At 39.5% G+C, this 17,655-nt stretch overlaps 1 long non-coding RNA gene across 2 annotated transcripts in view; it reads left to right on the top strand.

Annotated features, from left to right (window-relative positions):
* Positions 1-400: 400 nt before the first annotated feature.
* Positions 401-17,655, top strand: part of LOC148186203 (uncharacterized) — an 83,352-nt gene continuing 66,097 nt past the window's right edge. For both annotated transcript variants that reach the window (XR_015775216.1, XR_015775215.1), the window contains exon 1: positions 401-805. This is a non-coding gene — a long non-coding RNA (uncharacterized LOC148186203). The remainder of the gene's footprint in view (positions 806-17,655) is intronic.

Here is a 17,655-nt window from a genome sequence, read left to right as displayed (position 1 = left end):
ATACAAAACTCTTTTCACAACCCTTATACCTTTCCCATTTGGTTCACCCTGAGGTAAAATAATATTTCCCTGTGAAAATAAATAAAACATGCACGACCGTCTATCACGTCATATCAAAATATGTTGTGCCTATTAAATTGATATTGAATTCTTAAGATCAGATGAAGAAGTTTTTTTTCCCTCATTGCTAAGTTGATGCGATGTTCTACAAAGGACAAAACAACCAAAAACAAACAAAAAACAAACAAACAAACAAAAAAAAAAAACTGTCATGTTACTATATGGAAGCCTAAAGTGAGTGAGACCATATTGTACACCTAGTGGCTGCAAAATACCCATGTTTTACTAAATACAGCCTCTTTACCCCTTACGCCAATACGTGCGCCCTGTTACGCAGCCCGATTACGCACGATAACGTGGTTTGGCACGCCCCAAATGCACGTTAGGCCAATGTGCCATACCCCAACTCTTTAACCAACTACATGCAGCGAAATTACACTGTATACCAGCTACATTATCACTAAGTTTCTCCTAGTATGAAAGTGAAATGTAGAATTTAATAAAGACAGCTCGGCGTTGTATCGTTTTGAGGATAAATTATGTATTTCCTGCGAAAAAAAGTGAGAGTTTAGGCCACAGGTGTGGGCCTCAAACACACCTTGAGTGTAAAACCAGTTTCCTGTTGTGTTTTTGCAAAACTGGGACTGCCGATACTTTTGGGGATTTCTTTGCTGACAGACGCCAAGGACCCGAGGACCCTGCTCGACTCCAATTCATGCTTCTACCACCCAAAATAGACCTGCTGGTAAGTGTTTCCTCTGTGTGCGTTTGTCTCCTGCTGGCTGCTAACGCTGCTGTTGTGGATTAATTACATTTGTGGTGTAATCGGTTTTGTTGTTGTTGTTGTTGTTGTTTGTGTGCAATGAAACAGTTGACTTCACTCGTCATGTTTGAACAACTTTTATGGGGCTAAATCGGCTGTGGCCTGGTGATTATTGCTGTTGTTTTTGGGAGGTTATTGGCTCAGGCAGTGTTATTGAGATGATGGTAACAGTTGTATGTTGGCATGTTTAAGAGATTTGGGCTAAACGAGTGTTGTGTTTCTCATTATTTGCTTCATTGGCACTCTGTGTGGCTTTTTACTTTTAAATTCATATTTTTGTCCACAAACTATATTTTCAGCTGAGCATTGATGAAGAAATGTGTTCATCTGTTGGCGTGATTGAAGGTACTGTTCATTAGATGCTGACCTCTGACAAAGTGTCAGTGCACTGTTGATAATCTGTTGTTTATATGATGATGTTTAAGAGATCATCAGCTTTCAGTCAATGTGTCATGTAGCTGGTTGTTTTTAGTCTGATGCTGCATATCAGAGGGATTGTTGGATTAAAATCTCCTCCATCTAAATTTGTGGCTGGGCAATATGTTTATATTATGTCAAGATTTTGAGACTATATATCATCTTAGAGGAAAATTGAGCGGTTTATTTCTGGTTTTAAAGGCCGCATTACAGTGATGTGATTTTCTGAACTTAACAGACTCCTCTAGCTGTTCTATTATTGGCCTTTGCCCACTTAGTCATCATCTCCACATTACTGATGATCATTTGTCAAAAAGATTGTAAATATTCAGTGAAAGCACAATAGTAAACCCTACAATATCATCTCAATATTGATATTGAGGTTTTTGGTCTAAAGTATTTGATTTCCTCCATATCATTGAGCCCTACTTCATAGTATATTTCTTGCAATGCCTGGAGGTGCTGAGCTGCATGCCCGAGCACAGGCTGCGCACAGTCATGGAAAATCTGGAAAAGTTAAAACTGCTAAAAATCATTTAAAATTTTGGAAGAGTTGGGGACAAAGGTGATGAGCAACTTAACAAGAAATGGCCCCAAATTTTGCAAGAAATGCAAGTAAAAAGTTACACGAAAAAAGGCAAAAGAAGAAAAAAGTAGTGTTAAATACATAAATAGATAGTTCTGTGTCATAATTCTTATTTATAAATATAAGAATTATAAATACAGTTTTCTTAAGAATTTCCCTATTATTTGATAACATCTAATTATATTTTGAGTTTTTTGATACCTTTACAGAATTTTTGCAATTTGTGGACCATTTCCTGCCAAGTTGCTCTTTATGGTTTTTAGAGAACCAGTTTTCTCAGGTGTCAGAGGTTTAAATGCTTGTGAAAGTCGAAAGCTGTTGTCAGTCATGGTCTTAAAGGGTTAATAAAGAACAATGGAGTGACTGTGCCCATATTTTTAACAAAATTTAAGTAAATATGAACATAACCAACTACTAGAGATTGGAAGAAGCTGCTGTTAAATTTTCATGCAATAATCAACATTAAGAGAAAAGAATACTGCACAGTTCTGTTCATGTTACACATTATGAACAGTCATGTAAAATTTGGTCATAGGTCCTTGAAAAGTCAGGGAAAAGTTTTGAAATTTTGTCCAGGAAGATATGTGGGAACCCTTCGGGCACAGCATCCACAGTACAGCATCCCCCAAAGCTCTGCTCAGCTTGGTGCGTGTTTGCCTGCGGTACAATGAGGATGACATCATAGCCCAGACGCCAAATACTCTGTACATACTCTAAATTCACATAAAAATGTGACTTGGCTGACAGAAGTTACACTTAAGCTATGAGCAAATAGTGTTTGAATGCTACAGCAACATCTCATCTTCTCCCTCACTCACCACTGTAGGAACCGCGCTGGTTTCCAGCACTGTTGGTTCAAGGAGCACATTTTAAATCAGCGCTCCGCAGACAGGCTCAAGTCTCTGCTGTGTGTTTGATCGTGTGATGAGCGCCAACCTCAGACCCCGCAGCCCTCAAAACTATCTGCAGCTCCAAACCCACAGACCCTAGTTAACAGAGTGTGTGTGTGTTAGAGAGAGAGCGCACAGCCTTGTGTACATGAAGTAATCCTTGTTGAAAGGCGTGCAGATGAAACTATGTGTGATTGGAGAGATTTGTAGCTGGGTTCCCCGCCACAGATGAAGGGGGTGTGTGTGTGTGTGCGCGCGCGTGTGTGCATGTGCATGTATATGTCAAAATCAGGCCAGAGGATGTGGCTGTGCTACAGGATGAAACCTCTCCAACAAGCTTTTGTACCAGGATCAACATCTGTTTAACATGTCTTCCCATCAGTTGTCAGTCTGAACATGAACTACATAGTGTATTTTCTTCTCAGCTGACAGGCAGCACAGATATACAGAACACAGCCCGAACAAACCACAGGCGGCGTTATTAAACATTTTAAACTCTGGTCCCAAATCAGAGAAATCTGTTCTCGTAACCCCACGGCACAGTCTCATTAAGCTTCATTGTTGCTCGTTACATTCATCCTTGACAGAAATATGACAGCGATTGATTTACCCATGCTTTTAAAGGCATTAGATCCAGTCATGCAGTTTTATATTTAGACTTAAGTTTAGCTAAATATTATTTTGGGATAAGGACTGTGGTTTTCCCTTCATTCCTCATTCACTCTGATCTTGCATAACAATACCAAAAATAAATCCACCGTGCAAATAGATTTGCCATAGCTTTGTCTGTTTGTTGTGTTGATATGCAGCGGTCTTGCCAGATTTCTCTTGCTTAAGAGGTTTCCAACAGCAAAGGGGCTTACCTTTTATTAATTTAAAGGGACAGTTCACTCCAAAATGTAAAATACATATTTTAACTCTTACGTGTAGTGCTATTTGTCAATCTAAATCGTTTTGATGTGATTTACAGAGTGTTGGAGATACCGGCCGAAGAGATGTCTGCCTTTTCTAAGATTTAGTAAAACTAGGTTGGCACTTGGCTCAATGTGTTTATTTATTTTATGTAAAACGGACCATGTGCAGTTTAAACATAATAATTACTATTTGATGCACCGTACCAAATTATAGCTCAGAGCTAATTCGCATAATTCTTACATTATGCTGAATTCTGCTGCTCACAACCAGGTCTGTGAGATTATCTTGAGCAGCCAGGTCATGATTTCCGGAAAGAGACATTGCTGTTAAGTTTTTCAAATTTGCATTTTTGTCACTTGGGACACCATAAGCCGAGTTCCACTTAGTTCCATTAAATTCTAGTAAAGGCAGACATCTCTACGGCCGAATTCTCAAACACTCGGCAAGTCACACCAAAACAATCTAGACTGATAAATAGATTAAAAACTATGGATTTATTTTTATTTTTGGGTTAACTGTACCTTTAAGGTTGAATAAAAATAGATACAGAGTACATTTATATTTTAAAATGTTCAGCTTTCAAAATGAAGCTGTTTTGCTTTTATAATATGGTTTACTGTCTATAGGTAAAGGTTATGAGCTGTCACAAATAGAAGATCCATCATCCTAATCTACCAGTGCAGTGCAAGTCATGTTATTTCTACAGGTAGAGTGATGGTGCATCATCAGTCTGTGTAACGAATAGTAGCCTGCTCAGCCAGAGGAATCTCTTTCATCCTTGATCTCGAGCGTGTTCCCTCCCTTAATGTCTAATCTGATCGTCCTAACAGCTTGTTTGGAGGAACTGTGTTATTGAGCGGTGTCTTAAAAGCTCCCAGACCCCGGCCTCTTGGATACATCGTCCAATGGACACACACAAACATACACGATGTCTGCTTCAGGCTGTCTTCAAGTTGTTCTGACTGTGACAGCCAGAGATAAATGTAGACACACTAACCTGGCCAGCGAGCAACACAACTGGTCTCTTTACTGTTCAGTTTCATTGCTGCTCAGGGCTGGCTAACATAAACATTGTGGGAGTGTGTCCTTTTAAGCTGCTTTTATTGTCCAGCTGCTTCTCAACCTCTGGATGTAAATTGTTGAGAAGGTTGGGATGGAAGGATGAGAGAAGGCGGGGGTGAAAGAGGTGAGGGGGTGGTTAATGTAGTGGTAAAAAGTGAGGGGACGGGATTTTCTCTGAAGTAAGGCAGCAGTCATTTAGAGTGGTTTCTCTCTCTCTCTCTCTGTGTGTGTGTGTGTGTGTGTGTATCTCTGCATCTGTGTGTTTGTGCATACATGTCATTAAAGTAGAGGCATCACAAAGTTCAGAGCAACAAAATGTTTATTGAAACATCTTCCCAGACCACTTAGCATCGCTTTGTTATTGACTTGTGGCTAGGCGAGAGTTGCAGGGGCAAAAAGAAATGCAAAAAGAAACAAACTGTATTTAGACTGAATGGTTAGGAAAACCAAGCCCATGCAAATGAAGGGGGAATCACACTGTGGGGCTTTGAAGCTGATGTCGACTCACTGTGGCTGTCAGAAACAAGACTGGGATGGAAATCCATGAAAATATGTCTGTTATGCAATGGTGGCTTTAAGTGTTTATTGGTTGTGCTCATAAGTTGTCATCATAATAACTAGTCTGTCTTCCCACTTGACATGTATATACGTAATGTATGGACTCAGTTGACAGCATATTAGATTTTTATTTTTTTTATCTGTTCTATTCCAACAGAATATTTTGACTATTTAGACTAGCCAAAATAATAAATTGCCTTTTTGTGTCATAGAGACATTTGTTTCTGTATTTCCTGTTGAGATAAGGTATTATGATGAATACAAACTTAAAGATACTAGATAAGAGCAAAATTTGAAGCACCACAGCCTCTGGTAATCATTAATGCTTTGGACATGTCTGGGGCCTTTATTGTGAAAGGTAAGCACAGAAGGAGTGATGCTGTAATGCGCTGGAATGTTACTAAAACTACTTTGAAGTGGAATTGCGATTGTGCATTTGAGAGCAATTTCTGGTTTACTTTTTATTTTGTAGAAAAAACAAATGGCGCAAGAGACATGCAATATTGTTTAGTTTGTTAAATTTGTTATTTTGTGAAAATAAAACAAAAACCTTTAAGGGAGTGTTTGGATGCAGACTTTTTTTTGTATTGCATTGCAGAGCTATTTAACTGTCAAGCATATATTCACTGAATTGGTTTTAAAAACTTTAAAGTACTTAAAGTGTGCATCATGCAGCTCTAATATCCAGGTAAATGCAAGTGTTGAATCGGGACTCAGTATCAGCAGATACTGAATATCAAATGACTCGGATAGGGATCGGGGCAAAAAAACTTAATTGGGACATCCCTGAGGGACAATCAGTTCCACGGCACTGTTGAAGTGCATGTAGAAACAAGTCTGTATTTTGTGTGTGTGTGTGTGTGTGTTTGTCTGTGTGTGTGTGTCACACCTTTACACTGAGACAAGAAGAGCAGCAGCGAGGCAAGCCCATAAATGACACCAAAACCTGGCGGAGACTCACAGCATATATTTTAGTCATATCACTGTTTACACCTGTTTACATTTTATGAAGAATTAGAGTCACGCATACTGAAGGACCTGGTGGCTTTGAGTGACAGACTGCCTGCTGATAGTGTCTTCATGCTCTCACTCAAATCCATCTCTCGCTCCACACTCTTATCCAAATGTGGTCACTTCTGGCTCTAAAAATCCAAGATGGCAAAGGCCAAAATGCTCAAACCTTCAAAACGGGAGTCCATAAACAAATGGGTGATGTCACAGTGGCTATCTTCATTATTTTCATACAGTCTGTGGGTCTGAGGCTAAATTCAAACCATGACTGTCTAAACCTGGTCTCGTCTGGAAGTAAAATGGATCATATACAGGGTGGTGGTTTGAGCTCTGTGTGTGTTTATGTGTGTTGAGAGAGAAACAGAGACTGAGTAACTGCTGCTGTGGTCCATCTGGTCCCTTTTGTTCATTCAAGGCATCGTACAATCACATATTGTATCACAGATTTATATCTGCTTACACAGATGCACTCAGAGCTGTTCCAGTGGTCAGCGGCAAAATACCTTAATTCTATCAACGGTCGTCTGTATGTTGCACAGTGAGCTACTGTTTTTTGTTGTTGTTGTTTTTGTCAGCTCGGATATGGGTGTCTTATGGAGTTGTCCAGAAATGACCTCAGTCACTAGACACTTTGGTAAGGTTCACTTAATGTTTACTTTAAAGCCTTTTATGGACCCTCCTCACTGGCTGTGGATGAAGTCTAAGCCCACAGTTTTAGTATATGGACTGGGATGGACTTGGCAACAGAATGCTTTTACATTTGCAGCAGGGCAGTCAAGGACAGTGGACTGCAGAAATGAAAAGGTTCCTGTGGAGACCCTGACAAACACTGAACTTTTCATTTATCATTGCAAAACCCAGAAAGTGAAAACAATGAATGGTGCTCTAATGATGTTTCTATAATTTACAATAGTTTGGCAGCTGACTGAGTAATGCAAGATGGAGATGAAATCAAATATCAGTTTCACTAATGATCTGTGTAACCTGAAGGTGGCAGATGATATACACATGGTAGATTGACTTGTAATTGTAGCCTTGTAATCCCCTTTACACTGTAAATACATGCTCCAGAAATTAAGCTCATCAAGGCCATTGGTCATGTTACTACAAATAATATTGCATATTAATAATCCCACGTCATCTATCTTTTGAGGAAGGCATCTTACTTTATTTTCCCGCATAATGTGAAACAGCTTTATTTACATCGTTGATAACATGAAGTTCTCATCATGTTCAGAATGTTTTGGCAGACAAGAAACAAACGTAAATGTACTTCAGCTAGAGACTTGTTGCTATTGGTTGTAATATTTTCATTTTTACAGTTTTGTTGCACAAAGCTCCCTGCATGTATTGACCCAAAAATGACTACACATACATGAATTATTGTCAGACTTCAGGAGTAAAAAAGGATGTAGAAAGACATCTTTAATTAGATTTCTTCCTGCAAAATAGTGACATGTTTTCTGATTTCATAATATCTTTTGCGATTAAACTTTCTGAAGGAATAGAGCTTTGGTCAGCTAAAGACAATCTTGGTCAGTTGAAATCTAAAATTCTACTTACCCCTCAGCTGATAGATTGGTTGACTGAGGGCAGTCTACCCGGTAGCAAGGTGTGTTCACCAAAACATCTTTCCTGAACAGTGTATTTTTTAAATGCTTCGCAATGGGAGCACAGCTCATCTGCACTCTGCTTTACATGGCAGATTACCATACTTGCTACTTTAAAGGGTACCGACCACATAACATCAGTATTGCTGATTCACGATAAATCCATCTCTGCCAAATTTAGGTACCTGAGTGCGTGGGAATGCTTGGTTTAGACTACAGGTTGAGGTGCAGCGAAGCCTCCTAAAGCCTAGAAGCCAGCCAGGGAGCTCAGAGGCCGGCAACAGAGCTCTGCTGAGCCGCTGGGTTCAACTTCAGACAGGAGAAGGAGGCACTCCTAAGCCACAAGGCCGCTCACGGATCTGTGTAGGCCGCTCTGTCAGCCGTCCTGTCGGCTTTTCAGCAAGCCAAAGATATTGCTGCAGTGCCGAACTGCCTTAATATTTTCGGCCTTTGGTCTATTTTTAATTCAATAACATTTTTAAATCAATAAAATAACAAATGTATGTGTATATACATATATATATCTTGGAAGTCAGCATCTTGGAAGTCAAAAACATTGAATCAATGCTGGATATGAAATTAAACCTCAATCAGAGCCCAGTTGGGCTATCCAGCATTGATTCAATGTTTTTGACTTCCAAGATGCTGGTGCTAGTCACAAAATGTGACATAAGAAAAAGAAAGCAATGATTATCAGATAGGAAGGGCAGAGGGAATACGAGCCAGCTGGTCAGTGTTTAAAGAGCTGTCATCATGCTTTTATTCAGACACACTCACACTGCCTCTCTGTCTCATCATACTCAGCCCCCGCACCATAAAACCCACCCAGCCTTATCCTGTGACATGGTGGCAACTTAGGTCCGTCATCTGAGGTGTCTTTTATCTGAGGGGGAACTCCAAAGCTTTTTGTGAGAGTCACTAACTAAAAGGAGGGTTTGGACTGAAGTAGAGATGAAATCTTTGGGGATCTGACCTCATGTGGTGTCCTGTATCTGGTTTGTAGGTTTTTAGCGGATTTACTTATCCATTAAAGGTGATGAAACTGTACTCATGTCTGTTAACGAATGAAATATGGTCTAATCAAGAAAACCGAAAAGAAATAAGAGGACTTTCAATGCGATGATATCACTCAAGGGAGCGAGGAAGGAACGATGCAAATAAGAGACAGGAACGAGGGGAAAGGACATACAGATGGTAGCAGATGTGAGAGGATACTTCCCTGAACATACTCCCACTTTACTTTCCCCCTCTCTCTGGTGATGTAAGTGTTTTCTGACACTTCTCCCGTGGTATCCTTTTGTGGTGTGACCTGTGTATCTGTGTTAGGATGGCAGAGAAGTGATTAAAAGACTGAGGGAACAAAGAAGAAAGGAAGAAATTGAGAGACAGAAGCTTGTGTGAAGGAGAACTAAAGAAAAGGACGCGTGTGTGTGTGTGTGTTTTGGAGAAAAGCGTCTTCAATGGGAGTCAGGTATCAGCTGCATGACCTCCTCAGTGTCAAGGGGGCCTCATCATCAGCGACGCCCACAAAAGAGCGACTGACACAATGAAAGAGGGAATGAAAGAGCGATAGGGTTTCACAGGCAAGGCAGGAAAAAGAAAACATCACATCTCTCCCCTCCCTTTCTCTTTCTGTCTCGCTCACTTTCTGTCTTTTTCTCAGTGTTTGTAAAACTACAAAGGCAGAAACACCTGAGCCCCTTATTTGAACAGCACTATGTCATAGAAGGAATGTGTCACTCATGTGAGGTTGTGTGTGCATGTCTGTTTGGGTATTTGGATAAGAGCATCCAGGCGCAGCCAGCATACCTCACTTGCCCACCTACATGAGAGGCTTTGAACGCTCCCCAGCTGTATGGTGGCCCATTCAGTGATCAGTGGCTCGCATAAAGTGTTTGATCACACAGTCTGTGTGGGTATCTGATGAAACCTGATTGTTAGCCAGGGAGAGACTGAAGTGTTGGCTCGCTGATATTTTGGACTGATATTCATATTTTACCTAAAATTGGAAACAGGGTAACCACTAGCATGCAACAACAGTCTCTGTGTTTTGTTAACAGCACACTCTTTAAAAAGCAATTTTTAGGGATGTCCTGATCCAGTTTGTTTTTTTGCCCCTGATCCCGATGCGTGTCATTTGATATGACGTATTGGCCAATACTGAGTCCCTATCTAATATTTTTATTTTCCAACAGCTACGCAGTGCATACCAAGTGCATTTAAGTTTCTAAAATCAATCCACTGTATACGCTTGACAATTGATTAACTGCATTGGTGTTTAAAAAAAAATGTTCTAAGTTTTAACCAAATTATATAGAATTAATAAAGAAATAAAGGCAGGATGAATATTAAGTTTTAAATAATTAAATAAGTTTTAAAGTTGAACCAGATGCTGCGGAGCATTCAGTGGAACAGCTGCATTCACATCATATAGTAAACAAACTATTGAGAGATCGCAAAAATGCATAACATTTTTTGCCAACATTAGATACCAACAAAAGCCAGAGACTGTTTCCTGTTAAGTTACTGTGAGCTGTAAATTCACCACTTCGTCACCTTATGGTGAGTTCTCTCTCTCCCTCCATAACGCTGCCTGCATGTCTGCAGTTGCAAAGCGTCTCATGAAAGTCAAGAGCACTCACTCCACAGCAAAATCTGGGGACCAAAATTGCACAGAAAAAAAAACTGCTGGTTACGACTGCTTGTAATCTCAGTCGATCTGAGGGTCTTCGACTGATGATTTCAAAGACCAGCCCTCATGCTGATCTTTGAGATCATGCTTAGTAATTTTACCATCTTTCAGATGTGGATTATGGGCACCTAAAATGTTTTTCTTTTTGAGGTCAGTTTGTGTCGGTTTCGTCATTTTGTGTCTCTTTTTAGTGGTTTTGCCCAATGGCGAGTCCCGTGTATGACCAGTAGTAGTTTTCTGTCATCAGGAGGTCCTCTACTCCTTGTTGTGCTGCACACACTGTGGACACATGTAGAACAAAGCATTATTAGTGATTTACTAGGTTTGAATAAATTGAGGGAAAACCATGGCTGGTTCCTTCTGTACCCCCTTTTTTATAATGTTCATGCAGGGACAAGTTGTAATGTTGGTATTTTTAACAGGGCCCTGAAGGAAGTATAATGATGATTTGTTTGGGATGCTCCAGAGTAAACTTGGCGAGGGGTGAAAGAGAAAAACTCATAAAAAAGAAGGCCAAGTCAGTCAGTGTTACATAGTACACAACATAGACATAACATCAACTCCTGATAGACCAGAAAACTACTAAATAAAGTTATTTAATAAAATGTGGATTAAAAGGCTGCTCTCTGAAAGTCAAAGATTTGAATAATCATTTGGAGCCCCCTTTAATTCACTGTGATTCTTGTGGATCTTTTGTTTTTTGTTAATACTTTAGTGTGCAGTGAACATTTGGGGAGATTTAGCTGCAGAGTGAGCGCCCTTCACTTTTACAATGCTCTCTGGCAAAGGCAGCTGCAGACCCAGACCGAGGGTGAATTTGAGTAAAATGGAAGCAGCTACCTAAAGGAAGAGAGACTTTACACAGTCAGGCTCTGAGATTATGTTAGCTTCTACCCTCTGCGTAGGGGTGATTAATATATAGCTCACAGCACTTAAATATGATTACTTAAACACTCTCTGGCTTTTGTTTGTAGTTATCATCGACCAAAAAATGCTGTTGCACATTTCTTATCTGGTGTTAGTGAAGTTAGCTAGCATTAGCTCAGAGGGCTAACTTGGCTTGTTTATGAAGTTACCTAAATGTCGCTGTCACCCTTGAACCTGCCATTCATACTTTTGAACTCCATATGGAAAACAAAATCGTTGAATATTCAATCTGAACAGCCAAATCCGGTCTGACTGACATAATTACAAGTCAGATACAGCCCTAGGTTTAATTAATCATATTAATCTGGGCTGTACTCTGTTAAGCTTTACTAGTTTTGGTGCCATGCGACTGTGTATGCTGGCCCACTAACAAGACTTACTGATAACCTTTTATAGCAAGAGTTACTGGTAATTACACCTGTGCTTTTTCCAGCTTTAAGAGGTCAAAATACACAGGTCTGCTGAGAAAATGCTGTATCTTTCTTCTGTGATATCTAAAGTGTTGGATGTGGTTGATGCTGCTGATGATGGTGGTACAAATAGTGGAACCTCAAAACTCTTGTGAAACCCTCATCATCACTCCACATCAAACAGGTATCTTTGAAGCAGAGGGCAGCATTTGTTGTGGTTTGTGTGTGAGGGATGGACAATAGATTTAACATGCCACTACAGAAGAAGAATGAAAAGATGAAGCAGAGACAGGCTTGAATTTGTGGAACAAACAACACAGAGCAGTCTGCCACGTCCATTTTAACTGTTGTGCTGACATGCTTGTGGATTTATTTGTTAATCGGCAAAATAACCACAAGGAGAAGATAATCATTTTAAGAAAATCTTAGTCAATTTATTGGTAAATGCCTCGATTTATTTTAGTCTCTTTTGTTTCCATTCTATCCATGTCTCCCATACTTTAATCAGCAAAAACATAATCACCATCTGGGACTTATTGCGTTAAGTTGAGCATATTAGAAAGTGCTGACAGCAAATATGCCACTATGAGCTAAGCACCGTGCAGATTGATGAGACTTTATTTTGGCAAGATGTCTCTGTTTTGAACAGCATCTCTCCCTGTGAAGTTTTATTTATAGGCAGCACAAATAAAATGCAAACGAAGGTTAAGTGTAAGATTGGAAATCATGAAGATGCAGGATGTTGCAGGAGGGTAGAGATGCATAGACAACAGCAGCAACAATGACTCAGGTGAGGTTTCTAACCACAGCACAGTGATTCTAAATTTGCAGACTTCATTTCAGGTTTTATTGCCCACATTAATTCTCACACTACATGGATACAACACGGACACACTCTTAGTCTTAGTGAGTGTTTAAATATGTTTTCTATGACAGTTTAGACTTACTCCAGACCTTAGAAACAGAGCGCAACCCATGCCCTGCCAGTTTAACAGACATGAATAGTGTGTGACAGACTTTGACACGATGAACAGATTACAGCCAGAGAAAAATAACAGCGGTTATATGGAGCCAGACGAGAAACAAAATTTAAATCAACTGCTGAGATAGGAGAGATGCTGTGCCTTGCAGATGTTTTCAGAATTGTTGTTGTTTTTGTTTTGTTGTTTTCAAATGTGCCTAGCAGCAAATACATGCCAGCCCGTCTCTTGGACTGACGATCAAATTCCAAAAACAGACAAAAAAAAAGGTCTTTTCTTTTCTCATTTTTACAATTCCCACTCCTCTACATCACAGATTCTCCAATTTGGATGCCAAAGGAAATCTCTGGTCCTTGTTTTCTTGTCATTTTTTTCACTAATTCACAGTCTAACTGTCTTTCACTTTTTAATCTTTATGACTTCTGTGTCAGTGCTAAGTGCAGTATGAGAGTGCAGAGCCTTGTTGGGTGTTCAGACCATAAATGAAATGACAAAAAACACAACAAGCTGCATGTTGCTCTGGTATTAGCAAGACGGAATATGATCCTAGAAGGCCGCTTTGAGTAATAGATTCATATATTTGAAGGCTTAAAGTAATTTGAAGGATTTAAATTTCTTTTCTTTGCTTTCAATAGCACCTAATGTTTTTGTCACTTTGGACTAGGGCTACCACATTTTATTCACAGTTCCAAAATTTGTTGAAACATGGTTCATGTTCAAACATTTTTTGAACTGTACTGACCTGTTTTATATCAGAATTTACAGCCTTCTCAGAATCAGACTATTTATATATAGACATAAAACCAGCACATCATTTGAGGTAGTTTGTCTTGTGATCCAGCAGAGGGCACTCTGAAATTTCAAAGGTTGACATGTCGCATGCCCTCTTGACCTTTTAGTAAACTAAGCTTAAACTATTAATCTTGTTTGCTTAGGCCATGTGGCTAAAGCCGCTAAGCCTTGTAGCCAATTTCCCCCAGTGGCAGCTCACAGTATTGCAGTGAAAAAAATCCCCTGCAGCCAAAAAAATATTTTCTGCATAGGCCACCACTATGCAAGAGACGTCTGTTAAACTTTTGATAGGACACTTAAACTACAAACAAGGTCAGTTATGATTCTTTTTATTTTTGTGCCATGGTGGTTTTATATTCGTAAAACTTTCCTCAAATTGAGAAAAGTAATTCAAAAATCAAAAAGGACAGCAGGGGAGACACTACTGCACATACTCAGTGCACTGAATACCGTAGACGTAAACCTCTAAGCTAGACATTTTCTTTGGTGAATGTGCCAGGCAAACAACTCCATTGGATTAAATGGGCACCATCTTGGGGTCCAGTATCTAGTTACTATTAAAATCTATGCGTTCACTTCAAAAAAGGAGGAAACTAGCAAGCACAGCTGTCCAGTATGACACCAAAACATCTGAGAAGCTGTGTGTGTACGTATTTTTGGTTTTACAGAGCAAATTGTACAAAGCAGTCTTACTCTGTTGATGACAAATCTGCAGATTCAACTGTTAACATAAGCTTGCCACTTGAGCGAGGCAGTGGAGGCGCGTGTTATTTCAGATAAGTTCGATCTTGATTTTTTGGAAAGGTGACAGTGTCCTACTTTGTGTCTGCCAAAGAATAAACTTAGAGGAAAGGATGTGACCTGCAGTCTGTGCTGTTAAAGTCAGAAATGTGTTACACCTTTGGGGTCAGCAAACTTCCTTTTTTTTCCCCTTGCGTTTTCCCCTTTTTTAATTATTCTGTTTCCCCTTTCTTAATTGAGACGTTTTTGCGGCTCTGTGAATGCAGCATAGGCAGCAATGAGCAGCAGTCTAAAGACTTGGAGATGCGGGGTGGATAATTGATCTCTTTATCCGGTCAGAGCTGATCAGATTGATGAATTAGAGAAGCAGCAGCTGCAGAAAAAAGTGTAATTACTCTCAGGCTCAACGCATGAAAGGATAAATTTCACTTTTACTGAGCCTGGCTTTCTGCAGCTTCGTCTATGACAAGAGTATGCTCTACATTCCAAGTCTGGTGCAGTCAGTGACCGAACAGCGTATAAAATCCAATAGAGCTCCTAATGAATGATCCAGCTCTAAAACTATAAAATCAATATGTGGCGACAGATGTTTTAATCGAGCCAACACAAATAAATGAATGAGTGGGAAACCCTGCCATGTTTAAAACGTTTGCGTCACGCTACTTGCCCCTCAGTCACAGTCATTCTTTACATGACCGCAGCATGTCACTACACAGGAACAAGGGTCAACAGAGCGTTTAAACAACTGACCAATGTTGTTGATTTTTGGTGAGTATAGTCTGACAAAATCACACCATGCTTTTGAAATAAGTTAAATTTCATATTTCGTGTGGTATTGGAAGAAAATGATTCAGAGAAAGGAGGACTCAAAGACAGACTCACCACCATACTGAAATAAACAGAGAGAGAAAAATGAAATGGGATAGATGTAGGGGAACCCCTCATTAGCGTGACAGTCTGATGAGTCACCCTTTGTAAGGGTAATAAAACTTAATTTAGAGATTCTTTTTTTTGTGTGTGTGTTTGTGCAGCCGGGCCACACACTGCAGCAGCACAGCTTGGTCTGCCAAGAGAACTCACCAGAATAGGAAATATTAATATGAGGACATGACCTGCCTGTGTGTGTTCGTGCATGCATGTTTCAAAGTGTGTGGGTTTTTGGTTGTGTAAATGTATGTGTGTGTGTGACTGCATCAGTGTGAGATGTTCTTCGGCTGTTGCAGTGGAAGCATGGGGGTTATGATGAAGATGAGCTGTGGAGAGTTAAATTGTACAAAGAAAAAAGGGCAGAGGTTGTTTATTTTGTTATGCATAATTACACTTATCATGTAGTTGTTGGCTACTAACTGTATGATCCTGGTAATATACTCTTTAGTTGACTTTAAGGTCTGTTTAATAGCAAGTTTAACTTTTGATTTAATCCAGCAGGTTTAAAGAAAACACTGATAATGTGGTTAGCAGACCTGTTTTGGTTTGTGTGACTGTGGAACAGGAACATCATGTTCACTATACTTGAGCTCAAAGAGGCTAAAGACTGAACGCAAATCTGTGTTGAGTGTTTAATAACTTTGTTTTTCACTTTACATACAAAAAATGGTTTGGCTAAGAAAGGTCACATCTGGTTTGTCATTGTACAGATTCAGTTCTGAGATTTAGTTCAATTTCCATTATTGACTATATATTTTTTTAACAATAAATGGAAAAATCTGCCATTTTGAGATAAGAACATAAAGTGGGATCTGCGGTGACTTTGTGTAAATCACACCCCTGTGCACTTTGTTGCGTGATTGTCTTTGATCTGACATGCATGTCCTCGTGGTCTAACTGGATTTCGCCATTGCATTAGTAGGCTATACTGCTACATACCATTGCAAAATGTCACAGCAACTGAGTGTTTTTTCTTCACACAGTCTGCATGTCTGTTCATCTGGATGAAGTGCTGCAGGCTGCACCGAAATGACGCTCAAACACTTTTTTTCTCCAAGTGAAGAAATATAATATTTGCAGTTTGCATAAGGCAGTTGAAATATATGCTTTTATTAACGCTTGGAGATCCAGTTATCACAAAGCACGTGTCATGTCAAAGTTGTCATATTGACATTTAAGGTGTGTTGATGATTGAGTCATCAACTCATGCATTGAGCAACGTGAAATAAACCCAAAACATTCCACTTTAAAAGTTGCTAGTAGCTGCCGGCAGTAGCCTTTAAGCAGCACAGTGAATTAAATTAGTATTTTTTCCCAGTTTATAGCTGCTAACTGTTCATTAGTAAAAATTTAAAAAGAAGCAAAACATCCTTTTATTTTATTGTTATAGTTGACTAATACATCTAAAATATATGTAAACTGCTGTAGGAGCAGTGGTTACATCAACTGAAACGTGCGAGTGCATGCGTGCATGTGTGCATGCATGCGAATAGGTACCTAAACAAATAGAACAGCACCCTCTATTATAAATGTATATTTGTAAGCTTGTTCTTTATATTAAGTATTGAAAAACGAAAATGAATGAACGAATGAATTAAATACTTCTTATTAACATTTTAAAAAGGATAATTGAAATGATGAGTAGCCTAACAATGGATTATATGGGAATTTTTAAGAGAATGTCGAACACAGACTGGTTCTGGCTTTAGGGATGGCAGTGGGATGTTTGTCAGTCAGTTGGTCCACCACTGTGGTCCAGACTGACATAACTATTGGACAGATTGCCATCATTTTGTACAGACGTTCATGGTCCCCAGAGGATGAATCCTGCTGACTTGGTAATCAGTTACAACCATAACATTTGTATTTTGGTTTAAGCTGAGAAAACCTGACACTGAAGCATTTGAATTCATTATTTTCCAGCCTTTTGGAGTCATTTCCAAGCATTGAAATATTGTTCTTGCACAATGGGTGTGCATTTGACTTTGATTTTGAATGTGGTCTGTCTGGGTGCCTGATAAAATATGCACTAAATCATGGAATTCTCTCCACTGTCTTTCCTGGTGATAGACTAAACCCAGAGACCGCAATCAATTCTTGTTGGTCTTCAGATAATTCTTGAGATCAGAGCTGCAGTACACTCGTCTTTTCAGTATGAGTTTTTAGAGGCATGGAAATCAGATTTAGCAAAGATAGCTGTTGGATCTGGAAAACCAGATGCGGAAGTGGTCAAGCTTGTATTTAACCCAGTCTG

Source organism: Plectropomus leopardus, chromosome 20 (genome assembly GCF_026936395.1).
Source record: "Plectropomus leopardus strain MGB_pleo_1.0 chromosome 20, ASM2693639v1, whole genome shotgun sequence".
Taxonomy (NCBI): domain Eukaryota; kingdom Metazoa; phylum Chordata; class Actinopteri; order Perciformes; family Serranidae; genus Plectropomus; species Plectropomus leopardus.
Note: the sequence above shows the minus strand (reverse complement) of the source record. Positions and strands in the feature narration are given on the sequence as shown.